The sequence below is a fragment of the Balaenoptera physalus genome, assembly GCF_965194825.1.
Source record: "Balaenoptera physalus genome assembly, chromosome: 10".
NCBI lineage: Eukaryota > Metazoa > Chordata > Mammalia > Artiodactyla > Balaenopteridae > Balaenoptera > Balaenoptera physalus.
This window is the reverse complement of record NC_138889.1, coordinates 94,217,079-94,242,489: the sequence shown is the minus strand read 5'-3', so window position 1 is coordinate 94,242,489 and position 25,411 is coordinate 94,217,079. Positions and strand designations below refer to the sequence as shown.

The window sequence follows — 25,411 nt, the reverse complement described above, 5'->3', positions numbered from 1 at the left end:
CTCTATGCCTACTTTCTGGAGGGTTTTTATCATACATGGGTGTTGAATTTTGTTGAAAGCTTTTTCTGCATCTATTGAGATGATCATATGGTTTTTCTCCTTCAATTTGTTAATATGATTTATCACATTGATTGATTTGCGTATATTGAAGAATCCTTGCATCCCTGGGATAAACCCCACTTGATCATGGTGTATGATCCTTTTAATGTGCTGCTGGGTTCTGTTTGCTAGTATTTTGTTGAGGATTTTCGCATCTATGTTCATCAGTGATACTGGCCTGTAGTTTCCTTTCTTTTTTTTTTTTTTTTTTTTTTTTTTTTAGTTTCTTTTTTTTTTTTTTTTTTTTTTTAGTTTTTTTTTTTTTTTTTTTTTAGTTTCCTTTCTTTGTGACACCTTTGTCTGGTTTTGGTATCAGGGTGATGGTGGTCTCGTAGAATGAGTTTGGAAGTGGTCCTCCCTCTGCTGTATTTTGGAAGCATTTGAGAAGGATAGGTGTTAGCTCTTCTCTAAATGTTTGATAGAATCTGCCTGTGAAGCCATCTGGTCCTGGGGTTTTATTTGTTGGAAGATTTTTAATCACAGTTTCAATTTCAGTGCTTGTGATTGTTCTGGTTATATTTTCTATTTCTTCCTGGTTCAGTCTCAGAAGGTTGTGCTTTTCTAATAATTTGTCCATTTCTTCCAGGTTCTCCATTTTATTGGCACAGAGTTGCTTGTAGTAGTGTCTCATGATCCTTCGTGTTTCTGCAGTGTCAGTCGTTACTTCTCCTTTTTCATTTCTAATTCTGTTGATTTGAGTCTTCTCCCTTTATTTCTTGGTGAGTCTGGCTAATGATTTATCAATTTTCTTTGTCTTCTCAAAGAAACAGCTTTTACTTTTATTGATCTTTGCTGTTGTTTCTTACATTTCTTTTTCATTTATTTCTGATTTGATCTTTATGATTTCTTTCCTTCTGCCAACTTTGTTTTTGTTGTTGTTCTTCTTTCTCTAATTGCTTTAGGTGTAAGGTTAGATTGTTTATTTGAGGTTTTTCTTGTTTCCTGAGGTAAGATTATATTGGTATAAACTTCCCTCTTAGGACTGCTTTTGCTGCATCCCATAGGTTTTGGGTCATTGTGTTTTCATTGTCATTTGTTTTTAGGTATATTTTGATTTCCTCTTTGATTTCTTTAGTGATCTCTTGGTTATTTAGTAGTTTATTGTTTAGCCTCCATGTGTTTGTATTTTTTACAGATTTTTTCCTGTAATTGATATCTAGTCTCATAGTGTTTTGGTTGGAAAAGATACTTGATACGATTTCATTTTTCTTAAACTTACCAAGGCTTGATATGTGACCCAAGATATGATCTATTCTGGAAAATGTTGCATGAACACTTGAGAAGAACGTGTGTTCTGTTGTTTTGGGATGAAATGTCCTATAAATATCAAGTAAGGCCCTCTTGTTTAATGTATCATTTAAAGCTTGTGTTTCCTTACTTATTTTCATTTTACATGATCTGTCCATTGGAGAAAGCGGGGCATTAAAGTCCCCTGCTATTATTGTGTTACTGTCGATTTCCCCTTTTATGGCTGTTAGCATTTGCTATATGTATTGAGGTGCTCCTATGTTGGGTGCATAAATATTTACAATTGTTATGTCTTCTTCTTTGATTGATCCCTTGATCATTATGTAATGTCCTTCTTTGTCCATTGTAAAAGTCTTTATTTTAAAGTCTATTTTGTCTGATATGAGAATTGTTACTCCAGCTTTCTTTTGATTTCCATTTGCATGGAATATTTTTTCCATCCCCTCACTTTGTCTGTATGTGTCCCTAGGCCTGAAGTGGGTCTCTTGTAGACAGCATATATACGGATCTTGTTTTTGCATCCATTCAGCCAGTCTATGTCTTTTGGTTAGAGCATCTAATGCATTTACATTTATGGTAATTATCGATGTGTATGTTCCTTTTACCATTTTCTTAATTGTTTTGGGTTTGTTACTCTATGTCTTTTCCTTCTCTGTGTTTCCTGCTTAGAGAAGTTCCTTTAGCATTTGTTGTAAAGCTGGTTTGGTGGTGCTGAACTCTCTTAGCTTTTGCTTGTCTGTAAAGGTTTTAATTTCTCCTTCGAATCTGAATGAGATCCTTGCTGGGTAATCTTGGTTGTAGGTTTTTCCCCTTCATCACTTTAAAAATGTCCTGGCACACGCTTCTGGCTTGCAGAGTTTCTGCTGAAAGATCAGCTGTTAACCTTATGGGGATTCCCTTGTATGTTATTTGTTGCTTTTCCCTTGCCGCTTTTAATATTTTTTCATTGTATTTAATTTTTGTTAGTTTGATTAATGTGTGTCTTGGAGTGTTTCTCCTTGGATTTATCCTGTATGGGACTGTCTGTGCTTCCTGGACTTGATTTACTATTTCCTTTCCTATATTAGGGAAGTTTTCAACTATAATCTCTTCAAATATTTCTCAGTCCCTTTCTTTTTCTCTTCTTCTTCTGGGACCCCTATAATTCAAATGTTGGTGCATTTAATATTGTCCCAGAGGTTTCTGTGACTGTCCTCAATTCTTTTCATTCTTTTCTCTTTATTCTGCTCTGTGGTAGTTATTTCCACTATTTTATCTTCCAGGTCACTTATCCATTCTTCTCCCTCAGTTATTCTGCTATTGATTCTTTCTAGAGAATTTTTAATTTCATTTGTTGTGTTGTTCATCATTGTTTATTTGCTCTTTAGTTCTTCTAGGTCCTTGTTAAATGTTTCTTATATTTTCTCTATTCTATTTCCAAGATTTTAGATCATCTTTACTATGATTACTCTGAATTCTTTTTCAGGTAGACTGCCTATTTCCTCTTCACTTGTTTGGTCTGGTGGGTTTTTACCTTGCTCCTTCATCTGCTATGTATTTCTCTGTCTTCTCATTTTGTTCAGCTTGCTGTGTTTGGGGTCTCCTTTTCACAGGCTGCAGGTTTGTAGTTCCCGTTATTTTTGGTGTCTTCCCCCAGTGGGTAAGGTTGGTTCAGTTGGTTGTGTAAGCTTCTTGGTGGAGGCAACTGGTGCCTGTGTTCTGGTGGATGAGGCTGGATCTTGTCTTTCTCATGGGCAGCACCACGTCCAGTGGTATGTTTTGGGGTTTCTGTAAACTTATTATGATTTTAGGCAGCCTCTCTGCTAATGGATGGGGTTGTGTTCTTGTCTTGCTAGTTGTTTAGCATGGGGTGTTCCACACTGTAGCTTGCTGGTCGTTGAGTGGAGCTCGGTCTTAACATTGAGATGGAGATCTCTGGGAGAGCTTTTGATGTGTGATATTATGTGGGGCTGGGAGGTCTCTGGTAGATCAATGTCCTGAACTCAGCTCTCCCACCTCAGAGGCTTGGGCCTGACACCCAGCTGGAGCACCAAGAGCCTGTCAGCCACACGGCTCAGAAGAAAAGGGAGAAAAGAAAAAAAGAAAGAAAGAAAAAATATATATATAATAAAATAAAGTTATTAAAATAAAAAAATTATTAAAATAAAAAAATTAAAAAGTAATTTAAAAAAAGAAAGAAGAGAGCAACCAAACCAATAAAGAAATCCACCAATGATAACAAGTGCTAAAAACTATACTAAAAAAAAAAAAAAAAAACCCAAAACAGACAGACTGAGCCCTAGGACAAATTGTAAAAGCAAACCTCACAGACAAAATCACGTGAAGAAGCATACACATACATACTCACAAAAAGAGAAAAAGGAAAAAAATATATATATGTAAAGGAAGAGAGCAACCAAATTAGTAAACAAATCTACCAGTGATAATAAGCTCTAAATACTAAACTAAGATAAACATAAAACCAGAAACAAATTAGATGCAGAAAGCAAACCCCAACTCTACAGTTGCTCCCAAAGTCCACCACCTCAATTTTGGGACGATTCATTGTCTATTCAGGTATTCCACAGATGCAGGGTACATCAAGTTGATTATGGAGATTTAATCCACTGCTTCTGAGGCTGCTGGGAGAAATTTCCCTTCCTCTTCTTTGTTCGTACAACTCCTGGGGTTGAGCTTTGGATTTGGCCTTGCCTCTGCATGTAGGTTGCCCTTTGGCATCTGTTCTTCACCCAGACAAGAAGGGGTTAAAGGAGCGCTGATTGGGGGGCTCTGGGTCCCTCAGGCCGGGGGCAGGGAGGGGTACAAAATGCGGGGCAAGCCTGCAGTGGCAGAGGCTGGCATGATGTTGCAACAGCCTGAGGCACGCCGTGCATTCTCCCGGGGAAGTTGTCCCTGGGTCACAGGACCCTGGCAGTGGCAGGCTGCACAGGCTCCCTGGAGGGGAGGTGGGGATAGTGACCTGTGCTCGCACATAGGCTTCTTGGTGGCTGCAGCAGCAGCCTTAGCATCTCATGCCTGTCTCTGGTGTCCACACTGATAGCTGCAGCTCGCGCCCATCTTTGGAGCTCCTTTAGGTGGTGCTCTGAATCCCCTCTCCTCGCACACCCTGAAACAATGGTCTCTTGCCTCTTAGGCAATTCTGGACTCCCTCCTGGCTAGCTGTGATGCACTAGCCCCCTTCAGGCTGTGTTCACGGAGCCAGCCCCAGTCCTCTCCCTGGGATCCGACCTCTGAAGCCCAAGCCTCAGTTCCCAGCCCCCACCTGCCCTGGTGGGTGAGCAGACAAGCCTCTCGGGCTGGTGAGTGCTGGTCAGCACCGATCCTCTGTGCAGGAACCTCTCCGCTTTGCCCTCTGCACCCCTGTGGCTGCGCTCTCCTCCGTGGCTCCGAAGCTTACCCCCTCCGCTACCCGCAGTCTCCGCCTGTGATGGGGATTCCTAGTGTGTGGAGACTTTTCCTCCTTCACAGCTCCTCCCGCTGGTGCAGCTCCTGTCCCTATTCTTTTGTCTCTGTTTTTTCTTTTTTCTTTTGCCCTACCCAGGTACATGGGGGGTTTCTTGCCTTCTGGGAAGTCTGAGGTCTTCTGCCAGCGTTCAGTAGGTGTTCTGTATGAGCTGTTCCACATGTAGATGTATTTCTGATGTATTTGTGGGGAGGAAGGTGATCTCCACATCTTACTCCTACACCATGTTGAAGGTCCCCTCTCCTGGTGGAGTTTTAAAGATACCTTTATGGGCAATTTTCTCCTCAGTGCAAAGACTCCTAATTTAGACAGTACAAAGATGCCAGAATGCAGTTTCTCTGCACAAATACCACCTTTCTTAGAAACATTTGATATAGGATATTGTGTTCTACAAGAGCTTGGGTCACCATTTAAAAAGATAATGCCATTTGCAGCAACATGGATGGACCTAGAAATTATCATACTAAGTGATGTAAGTCAGACAAAGACAAATATCATATATCACCTATATGTAAAATCTAAAAATATGATACAAATGAACTTATTTACAAAACAGAAACAGACTCACAGACTTAGAAAATAAACTTACAGTTACTAGAGGGGAAAGGTGGCAGGGGGAGGGATAAATTAGACGTTTGGGATTAACATATACACACTACTATATATAAAATAGATAATCAACAAGGACCTACTGTATAGCACAGGGAACTCTACTCAATATTCTGTAATAACCTATATATGGGAAAAGAGTCTGAAAAAAATAGATATATGTACATGTATAACTGAATCACTTTCCTGTACACCTGAAACTAACACAACAATGTAAATCAAATACACCCCAATATAAAATTTAAAAAAACAAGATTTCTACAATGTAATTTGGTCTAAATTGATTTAGAATTGGTTGCCAAATTGTCATACAGTTGTTTATTTAAGCTTTCTTTTTTTTACTTTAAGTTAGTCCTAGAATGTGTCATGTTGCCTAGGGTGGTAGGAGAAAGGAAGTATTCTCCCTCAAGATATTCCCCCTTCACTCATGCCCTTCCTTCTCAGACATCTTGATACACTCCTAGAAGGAACATTCTAAGACTACCTTTAAAATCTCAACTCTCTTGATCTCTACATGGCATCTAATAGTCTGATCAGCCCTCCATAACTGAGTATATCATTTAGCTAAGCTTGAGCCCTGCCAATCTTTGGGCCATTTTTCTTAGAATGAACCTCATTCTCTGTCCTCTGGCTGCAAAACAGGCAATTCTGCACTCATCAGCTGTAGACTAACATTCATGAAGCTTTGAACACATGTAGTTTTCTTATGTGAAGTCCTCTGGGACTGCCCTTATGGATAGGTGGGTACTGCCTCCTCTGCTGCCTCAGCTCTTTACACTTATTTCTGGTAAAATTCTGACCAGATCTTATATCACCATTGCTTGTAATTAGCATACTTATTACCTACCCACTTTCCTGCCACCACCAAGTAAACTGTTTATTCATCCATTTAATCAAAATGTATTTGGATGCCAAAGGACCAGGCACTGTGCTAAGTAATATGTGTACCAATAAGCGTTCAATTCCAGTACTTCTGTAAATTGATTAGTAATGCATTTTTTACCACTTATCTGGAAGGACATCTGTGGTTTTCTCATTTATTCCTAAAAGCTATTCCTAAGAACTATTTATGATTTAGAATATGAATCCTTTGTTCTATGCATTGCAAAAAGTTTTCCCAGTATTGTGTTTTTTGTTATTATACATATTTTTCCTTTACTGTTTCTTCCTTTAAACTTTCTCATCAGTTTTGTTTTTTGTTTTTTTTTCTTTTTCAGAAGCTAATGGGTACTAGGGAGGGGATGGAATGGATAAGAAGAAAGGCTAGTGCAAAGAGACCGCAGAGGAACTTGAGAATGGTCTTAGTAAAGTAATACAGTGAGAGAACTAGGCAGATGTATGAGCCATTCCTGAATTAGCATCAACAGATGTGATCAGGAAAGTGAAGGCCGTCAGAGGAGGCAGTGATAACTTCCATAATACCTGGCACATAATGGGATGTTAGTACTCATCTCTCAAAATAAACAAGTGACTGACTGAATGCAGAGAATTTCTTTCCTGCAAACCCCAGTAATCAGTAAGGAAATTTGCTGTTTGTAAAGGACAGAAGTTTGTGGTTGATTGTGATGATAACTGTGATTCTTCACTCTTTTGTCATGTAACTTTACAGCTGCCTCCCACTGTAGGTGGCATGATCTGCTCCATTCCTTGATGATGGGTACCAAGTGATTTACTGTAGCCAGTGGGAAGTCAGCAGATTTGATTCATACAGAAACTTGAAAAAGTGCATTCTGCTTGCTCCCTTGTACTTCTGCTTTTGCCAAGAAATTTGCTTGGGTTAAGTTGACGAAGGAAGATACACATAGACTGAAGTTGAGTTGTCCCAGTGACTATAGCTGAGACCATTCTAGATCAGCTATCAGTGAACACAGCCAAGATCAGAAGAGCCACTTAACCAATCCCTGACTGACCTGTAGATTCATGAGAAACAATTAATAATTAGTGTTTTCAGCTACCAATTTTGGAATGGTTTATCATGCAGCAATAGCTAAGTGATATAGAAGTTATAAATCTCCAATTAAATTATTATATTCGGTGGCATGCTTTCTTAGTTTTTCTATTTAATAATTGCACTAAGTATCTCCTATTTCTAACATTTTATGTACCACAGTAAAAAGAATAGTCACTAAGAAACAAAAATGTAGACATTTCCTAATATCTTAATTTTAGACATTCATTCATTCAACTATGTGCACAGTATTAGAAATACAAAAAAAATGCTCTCATGAAATCGACCATGGTTTGGTGGGAATGTAGACATGAACAAATGATTTGCATTCAATGCAATAAGTAATAATAGGAAATATTCATTAAAACCATGATCTCTGAAGCAAAATAACCTGCATTGAAAATCTTGCTTCTGTCACTTCCTAGCTGGGTGCCCTTACTTAACCACAATTCCATTTGCATTATCTATAAAATGGGATGGTAATTGTACCTACTTCATTAAATTGTTGGGAGGATTGTCTGCACTGACATCTACCACATACTTAGAGCTGTACTTGGCACTCATAAGCTATCATTAAGTGCTAGTTATTATTTAAAAATTTTGAAAGCATGAGGGCACAGTAAAGTAAGACTATATAGGGTGGGAACTGGGTGGAGGGATAGTAGAGGAGATACTTTAAAAAACCATAAATTTGCAAATCTTCTCTTTTGGTGTCTTCATCTATATTTCAAGGAACAAAGAATAGATGACTATTAGGATATCTTCTAATTCTGAAATACAACATTCTTGGAATATTGTCTAACATAACAGATGTAGTAAGTTCCTACTAAGTATGGCATTTGATCATTAAAGTAGTCTTCAAAAGAAGTTGGTCTAATGAAGTTAATTCACATTCCATCATTCATTATGCTTGACTTTAGAGGCAAGCTTGATACGATTATCCCACAGGACATCCTGGTCCCTTTTAATAGTGCTGGAAGTGCAAAGGGAATGTCTATTCCCAGAATTGGTAATGTAAACACTCAAATCTTAAGTATGTGTTGTGCTTGAATAGACTAGCCTACAGCCTGTTAAATCAAATTAATAAACGCAATAGCTGCATCCAAATTTTCTCTATTTGCAAAGCAAAGTTACAGAGCTCGTTCTGTTTGTTATTTTGTACTTCTGATTACAAGATTCTGTCCTCTGCTGTTTGCTAAAGATTATACCAGGTAGAGTCATCAGCACACAGTGAAATAACATAATTTTGTTTCCCCACCCAAATGCCTACAAATCAGGAGAGAATCACAAACATAGAATTCTCAATGTCCATAGAACAAACCTGCGACATTAGCACTGTGCCCTTCTTCTCCCAAGTCATCTCATTTTAATGGCATCCGTCCTGCCCATGCTTTGGGTAACCAAATGGGCTAATTGGAAGTGTGACAACATGAACAATCCGTTAGTCTTTGGGCAATTATTTCCTCTAAAAGAACTTTTGCAAAGAATTTTACTTAAACACATATGCTGTCATTGTTGACAGTACCTGACACTCCTACTGAATAAGTATCTATATTTATGTCATTATTTAACAATTTAGTTTGCGTGTACATTTGTATGACAGTTAGCTTGTTGACTACTTATTTCAATTCTCTTTGAGTAAGATCATTCAGTGACAAATGTGTCAATTTCATTTCACCCGTAGGGTTACAAATTCATCTCTGGGATTCAGGGCTGATCTTGACTATGCTATGACAGTCTGCACGTCTATGACTGTCTTAGATGTATTCCCCATGCTTCCCAAACCCAGAAACTGTAGCAAAACTGGAAGAACTGGAATTGAGTAGATCTAGGTTCAAGACTTGTCTATGTCTTAATAAGACATATTTACCAAATATGTGGCTTTAGCATCACTTTCCCCATCTTTAAAAATCTCTCAGGGGGTTGTTTTGAGTTTTAAATAAGGTGATGTATATGAGAAGTCAGCAAAAGACAACCATGCCGTAGGGATGCCCCCAAAACACAGGTTGAGTCTGAATCAAACAATGAAAGCCAAATGGCTAATTCAAGGTCATACAGTGTGATTGGGCAACTGGTGTGGGAAAAGAAATCCCAGCTGCTGAATGGGTAGGTAAACAGGAAAGGGAAGACTTTCCTTTTTCTTTTTGTTTAAATAGCACTGATACTTCACTGCTGCTTTGTTTGATAGATTAATTCATTCTGAAAGGCTTTAAAGATGTCTGGTAGGTAGCTAATAATCAGCTTTGAAAAACAATCACTGGCCTTGCCCTTGCTATCAAAGTCCCTAAAAAGAAAATTTTCATTTCAAATGGCTTCTAGCTTACTTCAGAACCAGAAGGTAGATTCCTTTGGCGTTATCTAGAGCAGCTAGTGAAAGCCCTTTTTAATGGTTTGTTAGTTGATAAACTGCAATTGGCATATAAGGGTAAGAGCTTCAAAAGACAAATTAAACTTATAGTCAACTGCCCACTAGTGCTTTGAATTAATCAATACAGCATTCTTTTAAAAACAGAAGCAATGCCATTACCCCTCAACAAATTCACATTTTGATGCAATCAATAACTACATCAAAGTTCTCCAAAAGACAGAGAAATTAAATAAATCACAATCCATGTGTAAAGAAAGGCCTTTTCTCTTGCAGGTGCTGACATCTGAAATACATATTAGAGTATGTGCTTAGTACCCAAAGAAATATATAGATGTAGTTCCTTTCATTTTTTAACTTTAAATGAGGAAATACCCATGTACTATAAAGGGAACAGGAAAAAACTAAAAGAACATTTGGTGTGAACTTGGATATGCCTCTAATGTTCCCTCAGTAAAAATTTTCTCCCTTTTGTTGAATGTCACTTCTCATTATGATTTGTAACATAAAGACTCAAATCTCAAGTATATAATGTGCTTTAATAGAGTAACATACAGCCTATTTAAAACTATTTTCAAACCAAGTACATATTCTGATCTCTCAAAAGTGTAGTAAATCAGCATAGAGATCGATTATGCAACTTGAAACAGATAAATATTTATTTGCCTTCCTCCCCCAAATATATAATGTTTTATTGTTTGAATTATCATTCCTCATTTTATCCATTTCATGTCTCAAGGTCACATACCTGAATGGTATAAAATGAGTAAGTACAGCTTAGAGAAAGGGCCTCTGACAATTGTATAGTGGAGAAAGAAACCAACATAAATATGTTATTAATAATATTATTATGCAGGCCCTTCCATCTTTCTAAGACCCAGTGAAGTTGAAATATGCCACCCGCCCCTGCCCCCGCCCCCAACGTGAGTTGGTGGAAAAGCCCACAACTAGGAGCAAGGGATGTTGGAATTGAGTTGTCAAACTGTCCTGGATGTCTTGTACAAACTGAACAGGCCAATTTACTGCAACACTGCATAGGCTGAAGGCTCCTATTTCACCTTTACAGTGTTTCCTCCTGGTGAGATTATCCTGCTGGACCAAGGCTCCCTCCCTGGCAGTATTTCAGCTCCTCCTAGATTTCTTCTGATTAGTCTATCCTAGGTAGTGGTACTGTGTTAATCCTTACCTTGTGACCAGCCTGCTTGCCTAGGCAGGGAAGAGGCTCTTGTCCAGCTATCTGAAAGCAACAGATTTGTGTGTTTGATATTTTTGAATCCTAGTGGTGATTCGATTTCTATGTCTTCCCCTTTGTCGCTCCAACTCCCGGCTTTCAGGATGAACACAGCCAGGCTTTGAGAAACAAAACAAAACAAAAAATGACTTCTTCCACACGACCGCAGAGTTTCTTTGCGCGTTACTAACCTCTGAGTATGGGGTGGCTTTGAAACACAGCTGTTCTAGCTCTGCCCTCCAGGTGGCAGCAGTGCCACACCGCAGGGGCTCCAATCCCCTCCACCCCGACTTCAAGTGTTAATGCAATTGACCAATCAGTGCTAAGATGATGGGAGGTAATTGGGTAATTGTATTTTACTGATCACAAGCAGAAAAAGGGAAAGGAAAAAGGGAAAGAAAGAGGGGCAGAAGAGGGAAGGGGACCGCAGTCCGAGAGGAGATTTGGGGAGCTAGGACCCAAACCGTCAGGACGTGGCATTGGCCGAGAGAAAGGAACTGCCTCCGGCACTGGGAGCGCATTTATTCTTTGGGTGGAAAGGAAGGGAGAGAGGAGCGGGCTGGGGAGGAAGAAAGAGTTCCAGCCGAAGTGGATGGAAGGGGACCGGGCTTTCTGCCGCGCTGGGAGCCGCGAGCCGGGGCGATGGCGCTAAAGACGGCGCGGAGCAGCTGCGCTCCCGGGAACGCGTCTCCTCGCGGAGGACTAGCCGGCGTCGGGAAGGTCTGCGCGAAGAGAGACCAACTTGTGGCTCCAGAATGCACCCGACGCAGCTGGAAATGAGATCAAAGCTGCAGTTTCATTCGAGAAGGATGAGAGGAGCCAGCGACTAGGGATTGTTTTTATTTTTTTTTTTTTTTTACCTCCTTCGTTCCATGTTCTATTTTGTATCTTCTTTCCTTATTATTATTTTTTTATTTGCCTAACAAAACACCCCGTCGAGCCCCTCACTTCACCCTCCCCATTTGAAATAAAAGCCCAATTTGAACTTCTTTCATCGCGGCGCCCCCAGGATCCGCTGCCCGCTGATGGAGGAGAAGGGGACCCGGTGGCTGGCAGGGGCCGCCGGCGAGGGACCGCGTCACGCGTCTCCCCCGTGATCCCGGCCCTGATCCTGGAGTTCTGCTACACCTGGAGGATCTGGACCGGGTGCTAGGGGTGGGGGCGGGGACAGAGGAAGCGCAAGCCACCCCGAGCCTTAAAGAAAAAAAGAAGTAGCGGGGGGAGGAATGGATTTCTTCTTGACAGCTGACGGAGCCTTGAAATTTTCCTTCACTACCTCCGCCCCCGCCCCCGTCCCCGCCCCCCCGCACTCCATTTAACGTGAGATTATGAAATTGCAGAGGCGGTGGAGGGAAGGAGACAGGATATAACAGAGAGTTTGGAGGGAGAGGGGAAGGTGGCTGGCCGGGTGGCTGAAATCAAAAATCCAATTGCGCACTGGGTTGTGATGAGAAATCTAATCAGATCTTTGGAGAAGGGGCCGGCCGGAAGGGCGGCGATTGGGGGGAGTTGATCCCCAAATTCTTCGAGGTCGGGGCTGGGGAGAGGAATCGGCGATGTAAAAGGAGACTTTTTCTTTTTTTCTTTTTCTTTTTTTTTTTTTGGTGGCGGTGGCTGTTGGGTGCGTTGCGAAAATGAACGATGCGGGACGCAGCTCTCTCCTGGAACCGAACGCAGTGGATAAACTGATTGTGCAAGAGAGAAGGAAGAACGAAGCTTTTTCTTGTGACACCTGGATCTTAACACAAATGTGTATATGTGCACACAGGGAGCATTGAAAAATGAAATAAACCAGTGTCAGACCCGCGGGGGTTGGTGTGTTCTGACATAAATAAATAATCATAAAACAGCTGCCCTCCCCCTCCCCAACAGGATGATTGGAAATGGAGAAACGAGGATCCACAAAGGAAAAGTATGTTCATTTTTTTCTGTAAAGGAGAAAGTAAGCCAAGGAGATATTTTTGGAATGAAAAGTTTGGGGCTTTTTTTAGGAAAGTAAAGACTTGATATGGTGGTGTTTTCTTTTCTTTTTGAATTTCCCACAAGAGGAGAGGGAATTAATAATACATCTGCAAAGAAATTTCGGAGAAGAAAAGTTGACCGCGGCAGAATGAGGCATTGATGGGGGAAGAGAAGCCAGCAGAGCACAGTTGGATTTGTGCCTATGTTGAGTAAAATTGATGGATAATTGCAGTTGGATTTTTCTTCATCAACCTCCTCCCCCCCCCCCTTTTTTTTTCTTTCTGGGGTCAAGATCATGCATTTTTCCGCTTGTTCTTAACCACCTGGATTTCCATCTGGATGTTGCTGTGATCAGTCTGAAATACAGTGAGTGATCCTTTTTTTTCCTATTTATTGGTGAAGAAAGTGTCCATTAATTTAGCATTCCTGGTCCCTTTATCCCTTTACCCCCGGAGTTGGTTTTTAAAGACCTGGCTGTGGGGACCAGAAAACAGGGAGAAGGTGGCCCACGCATTTGCTCCATCAGGCCGTGCTCACTGATAAGCCGGTTTGCTATAATGATGCAGGTTGTCTGCCTCCCGGGCAAATGCCTTTGCAAATGTCCATCCGGAGAAAAAAATTTCCCCAAGAAAGCCGCTGCAGTGTGGGGTGCCTCGTGCTGTGTGATCAACACTCTAGAATGTGTTTAAGTTGCATGGCAGCCCCGGAGTTAGGTTCACAAATGTTTAGCCATTGGAAATCGAAGGGACCCAATTTAAATTTCATTATCCAACCTGACATCGCAGATCAACAGAAATGCATTAACATGAAAATATGATAATAAACCAACCAGATGAAGGATGGCTTCTGGCCGGCGAGTGGGTGGAGGGAGGGAGAGTGGGACGGGGGAGGAAGTGGTGGAGAGCTGTGGATGCACTATCCCCAATCTCTCTTGCACACAGAATCTGGAAAGTGGTGGTCTTGAGATTAGGTTACCTAGATTCTCACCAGTGCTAAGAATGAGAGGAGGACCCACGGCTCTTCAACCCCACCCCCTTCTAACCACTTCCCTGGGTAACAGAGAGGCTGTCCATGTAGGTGCCCTGGGCAGTTAGTCGCCTTCAGTTTTGCCAGTTGCCTTCAGTTTTCCCCGCAATAACAGTTCAGAGCTCTTTAAAAAAAAGGCAGAAATCTAGTGTCCTGTGGTAACTTAGATAAAGGTCTGTGGGTTGAGCCTCACTGCTTCTCCTATGCCAGCTTTGTCTTGGGGGAAAGAAGCCGCTAAAGAAAAATTTTTTAAAAAGTTGAAAATGCTTAGAGAGCCTGAGGGCCTGTAAGATCATCGCCCCTCTTTGAATCTCTTCCCCCATCGCTGCCAGGATCATGGAGCTGGCTTTTCTTTAGTTTTGTGTTTGAACAGAGCTCTGCCTCTCAGTCTTCTGTTATTTCTCTCCAGGGCCTTCTATCAGAATCATAGACTCATATAACTTTAGAGCCAGAAGATTCCCCAGAGATCCCATGCCAATAAAAAAGGAAACTGAGGCCTGGCGAAGTCATAACTCTTTGGTTAATGGCCAAAGCATATGAGACAGGTGACTCACACAAGCCACTGAAGAGCTGACAAAAGTCAGTTTGGGATCCAAACTGGACGGGAAACAGCCGGACGTGGAAGGATTACTTCTTTCCCCACAGCTGCCATTTTTTATCTAGAAAGGTCAAGGAAGGTACTTATTCTGAGAGCTTGCAATAAACTCCTGACATTCTGGACCTCATGGGTAGCCCATCTCCAGCATTCATATCTTTTCTTAGTCTTTTTTTTTTAGTTAATAGAAGAGCTCAGATAACCCTAACTTCAATACTATTTGGAAAAAAAAAAAAAATGATCCACAACGCTGGCATATCCCAAAGGAGATGAAAGGCAACAGTCTCCTGGGTCCCTTCTTGGTATTGGGCTCATTTAATCCAGTGAGTGGTGGTCCCTGGAGAGTCATTAAAGAACCATGGAGTTAGATTTATATGAGAGAATGATAATAGAAACCAGAAACTCCCTGCTAAAAGCATCTGAGTCTGTTCTTTCACTCACATCATCTATTCTTATCCTTTTCATTACCCCTTAACTAAACTAGCCTACAGCTGAGCACTTCTCTAATTTATTTTTCTGGGCACATGTTTCCTGTTGGGACACAGATCAGGCAATAAATTTACTGACCTATGAAAATAAGGTCAGGCAGGGTTGTGTTTCCCACCCCTGCCCCAAGCTCCCTATAGGTTTCTGCATATCTTATAATTCCTTGCAGATATTTTGCATGTTTGTTTTGTTTTTACATGACCACAGTTAAGTCATCAGTTGTGGTCAAAGATTGACTCAAGTTATGTTAAGTTCCTGCTCAGTTGCAATTTAGCACAACTGACAAAAGAGAATAAAGAAAAAAAAATGTACTTTGAGGGTTTTTACTGCGTAGTTCAGCTCTGGGCTTCACGTGGGAAACCCAGCTTTGCAATCAGCTTGGCTCTGCCAATCAGGAGAGGGGTTTTTCCTCCTTTTCTTTCTTTCTTTCTTTCTTCCTCTTTCTTTTTTTTTTTTTTTTTTTTGACATCAACAATTTCTTCATTGCTACTCTGATTGAACCTCAATGTGCATTCCTCTCCTTCACGTTGTCACCCCCTCTCAGTATTCTCCACATTTACACCCACATGCAAACTTTACTGAGAAAGAGAGATAAGGGGATGGAGGGTAGGGAGAGAAGAGAAAATATGAATGTGTTTAAAATTGTGGGCTGAAATATGTCCTCCCACCCACCTCCACTTAAACCTGTTCTTCAAATCTGGAGATGATGGAGCATCTAAGGATGTCATCCTTTTTCACGCTGGTGAATCACTTCACCAGTACTGCGTTTCAGGACACGTTGCCCAGACCGGGGTTTAGCTCCTTTGGTTTGTCAGTCAGAGCTGGCTCAGCATTTTAGGCAACTTGCTGGTGGACTGATGAAAGAATTATGACCATGGTAGATCTAGAAACTTAGCCCATGAGCTTCTTTCAGGACAGAAGTTGGTACCCACTGATTGACATTTGTGAGCAGGTAGCTGTATACTGGAATTTGTTGAGGACCACAGGCCCAGAAAGCTGCTGAATTTTGCAAGTTTTGAAGTTACCTTTTTGAATATTTTCCTCCTCTAATTTAAAAGCTATGCACTTTGGGCAATACCTTTAATTTCCCTGGCCTTCAATATTCTTATCTGTGGGATGGGAATAATATCAACGAATTGGAATTCAACCAATTAGAATTGTCTTGTGAATTAAAAGTAATGATATGCAAAGCCCCAGCATAATAGACCCTCTAAGGAGAGCTGTTTGTTATGGTCATTCTTGGATTAATTTGAATTAACTTCCTGGGAATGAATACAGGCTGGCCACATACTTTACAAATTCTAGTGGCTACACTTAAGAACCGGGGAATGTGCAACTGACCTTACAGTAGTTGCCAGATTCTTCTTTTGAGGTCTTATCAGGAGAGATTCATTGCAATATATCATTTTAGATATGAAATTCTGCCTCCAGCTGGAAATTGAAAATCAAGATTTTCTCCTTAAAGTATAGAAAAATAAATCTCAGCAAAAGTCATATTTAAATGAGACTTTAGGGGAAAATAAAGCTATTCTTGTGTTGTGTGTTCTTTTTGTCTAAAAGTTACAGAAGATAGCAGTTGTATATTAACTGTATACTTTTGGCTACATATTACATTGGATGTGGAATGCACAAAATAAAGGCAGATTTCTAGGCAATTATATAATTAAATTAGATGGTGTAAAATTCCATTACTAATATTAAGGTCCCCAAGTCCACGATTTGGATTCACAGTCTTCCTAGTTATCATGAATCCTATGTTAGTTATACATCTTCATTTTGTGAAAGGATAAAGGCCCAGTATAGTGTATGGAATCAAGTTTCATGTAGACATATGTGTCTTATTGTTTGCATGTGCAAATCTTCCAACACCAACTTGCCAGTGGTTTTCCGAGGCCGCCAGTCGTGGTCATTTCTCATAATTTCATTTTCTACATCAGCAGCCCTGGGTTCTATCTGTTTCCTCAATATGCTTCTGGAAACCTGTTCTCCCTTTGAGGAAAAAAGAATCCTACTGTTTTAATTATTGTTATTCTTGATGTCACAGCTGTGGATAACAGGACAGTCAGGCTGAGGAGTTGCCCATTGGATGTTTATACTGCTTCTTTTCAATTAGCAAAACGGTTTGAATTCTGTGTTAACTTTGGAAAAGCATCCTTAAGTTACCCATTTTCACTGATCTTAAGAAGAAATGGAAATCATCTATGAAGGTTCTTACCATTTTATTAATTTTACTTTTTGGTGTGCTTCTAAAAGGTGACTAAGAATTTCAATAAACTTGAACTCTGACATCCTAAGTGAATTTGAATACTCAGCTTTCCACTGGGACATGTGTGTTACATAAGCCGTTAACCTCTCTGAGCCTGTTTGCTTATCTGTAAAATAGAGATAACAGCCAAGTGGAGCTGACCGCTTTGAGGATGAAATCAGATTGCATATGTCATGCACAGCAGGTGTTCAATAAATGCACATTTAAATTGAGCATCTTTGATTTTAGTTTAGGTAATGCACAGTTTGCAAAAAACAGATATGGTCTTGTTTGAGAGAAGCTCTTCATATAAATTCATGTTGGTATAGGTTAAAAAATGAGAAATTTATAGACAAGGTTGGAGTAACACAAATAGATATGACCATTTTTGGTAAGGTCCTACAATTTTAAAACATATTTGGAAGTGCTTTAGTGAATGCCATTCCTGTAAGAAAGATTACAATATACTTTATGAATTGTGGAAAATGTACTCTGTGTCTATGTAAACTTTCATCAAGTATTTTATAATATAGGCATAAAAATAATGATTTATAAACAGCATCTTAAAAGTTTCTCCAAAAGGATCAAGAGTCTGTTGCATGTTTCTTCAAAATGATTTCTCTGGAGAAATGTAAATTTGACAGTTGAAACTTTATTGGGCGGATCTTGTGGCTGGGACAGTGTGCTTGTTGACACTCTCTGAGGGCAAGGATTTTATTTGTTCTTTGGCATGTCCTTAGCACCTCAGAAGAGTGTCTGACAAATGGTATGCCTACAATAAATATTCCTTGAAGGACTGATTGAACTTAAGAGGCATCACTTCCAAAGAACTCAAATGCATGTGTATACATACACACAAGAAGCCTGGCTTTTAGGAACCTATGGAAGTTTAATGAGAAATACCAATGAGTATACTGACTCTGTGTGTGTGTGTGTGTGTGTGTGTGTGTGTGTGTGTGATGTCATATCTGTACACACACACACACACACACACACACACAGATTTTAAGCACCTCTGAGTGGTTTCCTTCTGCTGGGAAAGCTGAGGTCTGAAAGCGAGGTGATGCCGTGTATTTTTCTTAATCTTGGTGCTGTCAGTAATGAACTGTAACAATTGATACAAGTCACCTCATCTCTCTCAGGTTGGTCTTATATTCTTTCCTGTTAAGTAAAGGTTAAAAACTAAGATTCTTTCAAGCACTAAGATTTCAGGATTTTCAACTCATAATCCACTACCTAGGAATTTAAGATTCCTAGGAATTGAAAATATAAAATCTCTGATCCCAGTTTACTAGCGATAGTTGTCAAAATATGGAGAAGAACAGCATAGAATTGGGTGAGAAAGGCAGAATCCGTGTCACAATGGCAGATATGTAGGGTAAAAATGTGAGGAAAGTATCTAGAGGGTGTGTAGGGGAAATATAATACAATATGGAATAGGCAAACGTTGGATCTCAAAGTTTTTTCACTACTTGTTAGCTGGGGGATCCTAAGGAGGCAAATTGACCTTGCTATGTCTCAGTTTTCCTCAACTATAAAAATGGACATCATTTTTTTCTTGCAGTTATTTTTAGGAGCATTAATTAAGATGTCTAAGTGTTTGGCACATGATTAGTACACAATAAATGCTAGCTCACTTTCTTTCTTCTCATTGAAATCTGGTTATTTCCCACAGAAATGGGAACATTTAACTGAAAGTCTGTAAGTGTTTTGCTTACATTTACTGAATATGTGAATGAAGATCTTTTGCCAACTTTGCTATCAAAGTGGGTAATATTATTTTTGATAATGTTTTCCAATGTCAGTCAGATATATAATGAAGTTTAAAAATGATGAACAGCTTATGTAAGACTAACAAACTTTTATTTCATCTTTGGCATAAGCTGATGGCAGCTTTTTATGCTTATGTATGCTTTCAACACTAATGGGGATTATGGGTATAATTTCATAATAACAATAGTAACTACCAGTTATTGAGCGTTTGATATGCACCAGGTACTATGGTGAAAATATAACATATTTTTCTCCTAAATTCTCACTTAGGAAACTGAAACACAAAGAGGCTAAGTAATTGGTCTAAGGTTATCCAACAACTAAGTGATAGAGCTGGAAGTAGAAGCTACATCTCTTAGGACTTTAGATACAAGGTCAGAATCAGTAAATACAAACGTGTTGCCTCGTAACAAGTAAACATGGCAACTCACTGTCCTCTAACCTGGTACTCAATCTGAATATTCCAACTGGGATTGAGATGTCTGTAGTTTCCCTTTCCCGTTATCCTGAAACAGAGGTTGTAGTCACATATCAGATCACAAATGCCTTGCATCTTTTGGTCAGTCTTTTCTAATATCCAAGTGTTCCCCTACATGAGGAAGAGACAACTTATAAGAAAGACTTGGGAAAAATTGTCCTAACTCAGTCAACACAACTACTGGACAGAAAAGCTTTGCAAAATGCTATGAGATCATCTGGAAAGTCGTGATTGTCTGAGAAATAAGGTCAGTGCTAGTAATAAGTTTGGAGTTTTGTTACAATATCTTGCAAATCCGGTGGGCTCCTAATTGTCTGCATCACCCCCCCAGCACCTGATCTCAGGCCTTGCGACGTTTGATCTCTGTAGCACTTCGTACCATTGATGCCACTGGCTTTCTGAAACTCTTCTAGGGGTTTGAGGTGCCGTTTGCTATCACTTCCTTTATTCATTTCATGTCATCCTTGTCTTGTCCCCCTGCTCTCTCCTAAAAGGTTGAGGGCTTCCCTTTTGAATCAGTTCTATTCCCAATCTCTTTGCATCCCTGAGAGATGTCTGCTGGGCTTGTTTTGAGACATGATGCTCAAATCCTTGGCCTCAGCCACCTTGTGTAAGCTGATGATTCCTAAATCTCCAGGGCCAGCAAGATGCCACTTTCTTACCTGGTCTCCTGTAGGCCTTACAAACCTAGTACACTAACTGTAACTGATTATTTTCCCTCCAGGAGCCTATATATTTTCAGTTTCAAATGATATCAATATCTCTTTAACCTCCCTCATATCCAACCACTAATCAAACACTCATCCATCTACTCATCATGTCAAACTCAGCTTTTCTGTCCCTCAGTCCAGAGTCCATTGTTTCTCTCCTAGATATCTTTCTAACTAGTCTTTCTGATGCCAACTTTTCTTCAGTATGGTCCATCATTAATTTTTCCTTCAGAAGGACCTCACTAAGAAATAAAGCTGAAAACATTCCCTTCTCTATATTCTATAAATATAGAATAAAATTTGGATTCTTCTCTTGATAAATACAGTCTGGCCAGCCTATTCATGCCTCTCTTGTCTGTCTGCCATACTGAATGTTTTATTTCTCTGGAGATATCCCAGTCTAGTTTTTGGCTCAAACTTTGTGAAAGCTACTCTACTTGTTTCAGATATACTCATCACAAGTCAAATCTCAGAGCAAGTTACTTCCTCTGGGAAAATCTTTTCCAGGTCTCCTAGGCCCACTGAATCCTCCTGTCTCTGTTACACCAACATTTTATTTATGGATCTGTGATAGCTCTTGTCACTCATATTTACTTGGCTGAAACCTGCTAATGTGACTTCTTTTAAGATAGGGACCTCATCTTACCTGTCTGGTCATCTCCCACATCTAGCTAATTTAGTGCACAGGAGTTTTCAATATATTTTGGTGGAACCAATAAAGGAGTGGATTAATTTAACACATCTTTAGGGTGAATTCAGCCTATGGTGTAGGCCGTTATTTTCCCAATATTTTTCCCACTAAGATCAACCTTTTATTATTTTTACTCTAGGGACCCATGTTTCAAAACTACTTTGCCCAATAAATACATTGCAACTCATTCCTCCATTTTTCCTAATTGAAAACATATTCTTGCCCATCATTGTTCTTGAAATGTGCTAACTGAACACGGTGACCTTGAGTTGATATAAATTGAGCCAGAAGATGTTGTCACTATCTTATGAAATTGTATGAGCACATGCATGATTTCTAACTGGCTTTTTGAAATATTGATAAGAGCTGTCTTTGAGGCTTCCAGTTTTTTAAATAGTTCTGCAAATATATTTTGGTGCTAATATTATACTCTAATTTAGAGGTGCTAATAGGCTCAGTGCAAGTTTGGCAATGCATACTCCTCAGTGGCACTGTTCACGAAGAATATTGTTCACAACAATGAAGGTGCCCCTTGGATCTGCACAAACTGCACAATTGTAGGAGGGGGTCTTCTTTGTCGTAAATGACTGTTGGAAAGACACTGTGACTTTTAATTTTGAGTCATGCCCAAATATGGGCTTATGCAATGGTAGAATAGAAAAAGATCTTCTCCTTAGTAAAAGTACCTGGATTAAAACTTTGGTGAGCTGCAGTCACTTTTCACAACATGCAAACACCTGGTTTTATGGAGCCAGGTATGTATTCTCAGGAGATGCTCTGGCTTCATGCTTTGGAAGGATGCTTCCTCCTTTCTCTCATAAGAAACAGCAGAAGACACTGGGATTAGATGAAAGTGCTAAATGGTAAGACACATTTAATTACGGTTTAATTTTATTCTTCAATCTTTGAATATAAATGTCTTGAATATGTTGAATTAGAACATATGTTTTTCTTTTAGTCCATTTTTCATGTTTTTCTTCTAGTTTTAGATGATTTCTTTCCAGCGTAGAGACTGCTATTATTATCTCTCATAATAGTAATAGTAATTTCTAATAATAGCAATAGTAAATGAGAGAGCCAACTCAGCACTGGCTCTTCTAAATAATTGCAAGTGCATACTTGCTCCTGCCAAACTGCGAACTGCTGAGACACTGTTTTCTTGGGAGGAGTCTATGTGTTTCATCCCATCAATTTTCACCAAGTCAATATAGGGAATATAGGAGAATTCAGGCATTCAATTATATTTTTTTATCTGTTGCTAAGATAGGTATCTGGTTTGGGGGTAGGTTTCACGGATTTAAAAAGAGCACTTTTTTTCTTATAATGACTAATACTGTCCCCTAAATATTAAAATCATCTGTTTTTGTAGATGTGGTCCTGCCTAGAACAAGTCGTTTGATTTATTTGTGATGTTTTAATAGATATCCTATTGTCCATATAGTTGACTTTTTTTTTTTTTTTTTTTTTGAGCCTAAGAAACATAGTATTAAGGAACTCATTTTCAGGACAATAGCCCAGTTTTCTTTAACCAGTGACTTCATAATGATGTTGGAAAGTTCAGTAACTAAACTATGCTTTTTTTTTTTTTTTTTTTTTTTTAGGGTGCATGACTTTGGAAAATGTAAAAATTGTGCCTCTCTTGAATGGTTTACAGTTGAATGTGAGCCAGATCTCAGAATCTGCTGATGTTTACAACCTTAGGGGAGGGAGGAAGAGAGAGGGATTGCTCTGCACTGAGCCTGTCTACTGGCTGTTCTAACCTGGGCAGAGAGAAGGCTGATAGCTTAGGTTCTCTAGGGGGAATCAACCTCCTAGGCAGGGACCAGAGCATGGGTGCGGTGAATGAATTCAAATGCATTATGAAGAGCAATCCAGGGAACTGTGATTTCTTCCAACTGAAAAGGCAGAAAGTCAGAAGCCATCCTAAAAGAGTTAACATCTACACAGTGGTTCTCAGGAAGGCAAGAATGGAACCACGAAGGCTTTCTCTGTATTGTTTGAATGTTGCCATGGCAATAGTTTCCAGCAGAAGTTACATGTTTTTCAATTCCCTTCTCCTTCCCTTCTCCTCATCCTCCCACCATCCCTCCTTATCTCCCTGAGTGCTTAGTTCTTATCTCTCCCTCCTTTTTACCCCTCCCTTTGTCCTTTCTTTTGTTCTCAACTTCTCAACTCTTTCCCCATTAACAACAAAAATATTCCAACTCCAGGAAGTCACTTTTAGGCAGAAAGTGAGTCAGACATATAGCCTTCTCTCGCATTTTCAGTATTCCCCCTTGTGTTTACCTATTAAAGACCTAATTAGACAAAGCTGTGGATGGAAGCAGGGTTGGGGCTTTCCCTTGTTGGTAGGACACAAAACATACTATAATGGTTGGTGTTGTGGTGATATGTTAATTGGATCGCTGCAGGCAAGTGGAGAGCAGCAGTCTCTGACAATTAGAAAGAACAATGACTTTACTATGATGGAGCCCACTCTCTTAACCAGGGGGGGAAGGATTAGCATGCATTGCAGGTCTCTGGAAGGTTCCTGTAGACCCCGAGAGAGAGCTCTGCAGTTGGAAATGCCTCCCGTCTCTTCAAAACGAAGCTGCTGCCCCTCCTTTAGCTTATTTTTACTGCCAAAGAAAGAGGAGTGAGGGGACAGTGAGAGATCTGGTTTAGTGCGTGGTGGGGGACCCGTCGCAGACCTGGGCCATAGGATATATAGCGGGGATGTTAGGAAGAAATCTTCGCCTGCTTAATGCATGTGGCCTGTGAATTGTGAAATGGGTCTCATTAGAGCCTTTCATATCCCGGCATGTGCCAAAGTGCTTTGCCGGCACCGCGCCATCACTTCAGGTCCGACCCTGCTGCTGTTGTCTGCAGCCAAGAAGGGACAGAGGCTCTGTCTGTATTAAAGCTTTCAGTCTCATCGCTCTCTGTCTACTGTTCATTGTAAGGCGCCTCTGGGCCTTTCAGTGTGGTCCAGGATGAGGCACAACACATCTCCTAGGTGTTTGTAGAGAGGAAATATGAAGGCATTTGAGCATCAGAGATAGCTTGAGAGAGCCAGTGGGTTGTGACACCCAGAGGTCCCCTCTGTTTTCCACAGGACTGGCATCAAAGTTGTCTTTAGGTTTCCCTGCAAATATGCCCAGATACTCACCTGAAAGAAATGATGGGTAGTTCAGGGCTAAATAAGTCATCAGGGACCTTTGTATTATTAGATACAGAGGAACTCTTTGCTTTTGGGGGAAATTTGTATACTAGAGATGTTAGAATCAAATTTTATCTCCCAAAGCACAGCCCCATTGGTAGTAGCTGCCAAATGCTGAGTACTGTATGTCAGGCACTGTGCATGTCTCTTATTTAGAATGCCCAATGATTCTACAAGGTTGATGATTTAAGAGCATAGACATAGGAGCCAAGTCAACCTGAGCCCTGTCCTGCTTAGATATGTGGCTTCAGCCAATTTACTTACCCTTTTGAACCTCACATTCTCATGTGCAGCATGAGAATAAATATAGTACAGAGTTGTGGTGAGTTATAATTGAAATAATTCATATAAAGCTTTTAGCAGAATGCTTGCATGTAGAAAACACTCAAGCTATTATTCGTAAAAATATAAGAGGTGTTTTCATACCACAATATTATGGAATAATCACTAGGCATGTGCCTCAGGCAGAACAAAATTAAAAATAATTAAGGGCAGGTTGCTTAATGAAAAAGGAAAAATAGCATTGGAAGGTAAATTTCTGAATGTGAAATGGTGAATTCCTGGTATGTTTGGTATAACTGTACAGTTTGAAAAGCAGAATAGATAGGATCACTGAAATAAACTTTTGTTGCATTCATTCTGAATCAATGATTTCCATTCGACCATATTAGAGTTTTCTTATGAAACTGATCTCTTGGGTCTTGTATCAGTTGTGATGCCTTAGATTGGAAATAAGATAAAAAGATCTAACTAGATTAAGCAAAAACAGAGAATTTACTGACATATGCAACTGAAAAGTCTTGCAGTACATGGAGTTCAGGAATGGTTAGATCCACATGTTAACAATGTCACGGGAATTCCTACTGTATTTTCTCTGTAATTCTCTTGGCTGAGTCCTCTTACATGGACCATTTTTATCCTCAGACTATTGTTTTGTATTCCCTCACCCATCCACCAAAAAAAGATTCACGCTTTTATCGCATCATTCCTAGAGAACATCCTGAGATCTAAGCTGACTGGATTAACTTAGGTCATATGCCCACTCGTGGGCCAATCACTGCCTTCAAGGGAATGGAGTTGAGGGTCAGATGCATCCCTAGATGGAATTCAGGGGCTGTTGAGAGACAAGAGGAATTTGGTGCTGGAGAGATAATCACAAATAACCATAGGTCTAACGGTGGAGAGCAAGAACAATGAGTTACTGTGTTTCACACTGTAACTTGCTTCAAGGGTTAATTTTGTTTCTACTTCTCTGTAATGCTACATTGTTTATAGGTATGGGG

At 40.0% G+C, this 25,411-nt stretch overlaps 1 protein-coding gene across 13 annotated transcripts in view; it reads left to right on the top strand.

Moving 5' to 3' along the window:
• Window positions 1-25,411, top strand: part of LRRC4C (leucine rich repeat containing 4C) — a 1,215,963-nt gene that overhangs the window by 1,039,383 nt on the left and 151,169 nt on the right. For 3 of the 13 annotated variants that reach the window (XM_082410483.1, XM_082410480.1, XM_082410482.1), the window contains exon 1: window positions 378-13,291. The exons of the other annotated variants lie outside the window; for them this stretch is intronic. The gene's annotated coding sequence lies outside the window, so the exon portion shown is untranslated. Of the gene's footprint in view, window positions 1-377; window positions 13,292-25,411 lie in introns of those variants that run through there. 13 annotated transcript variants of the gene reach the window in all.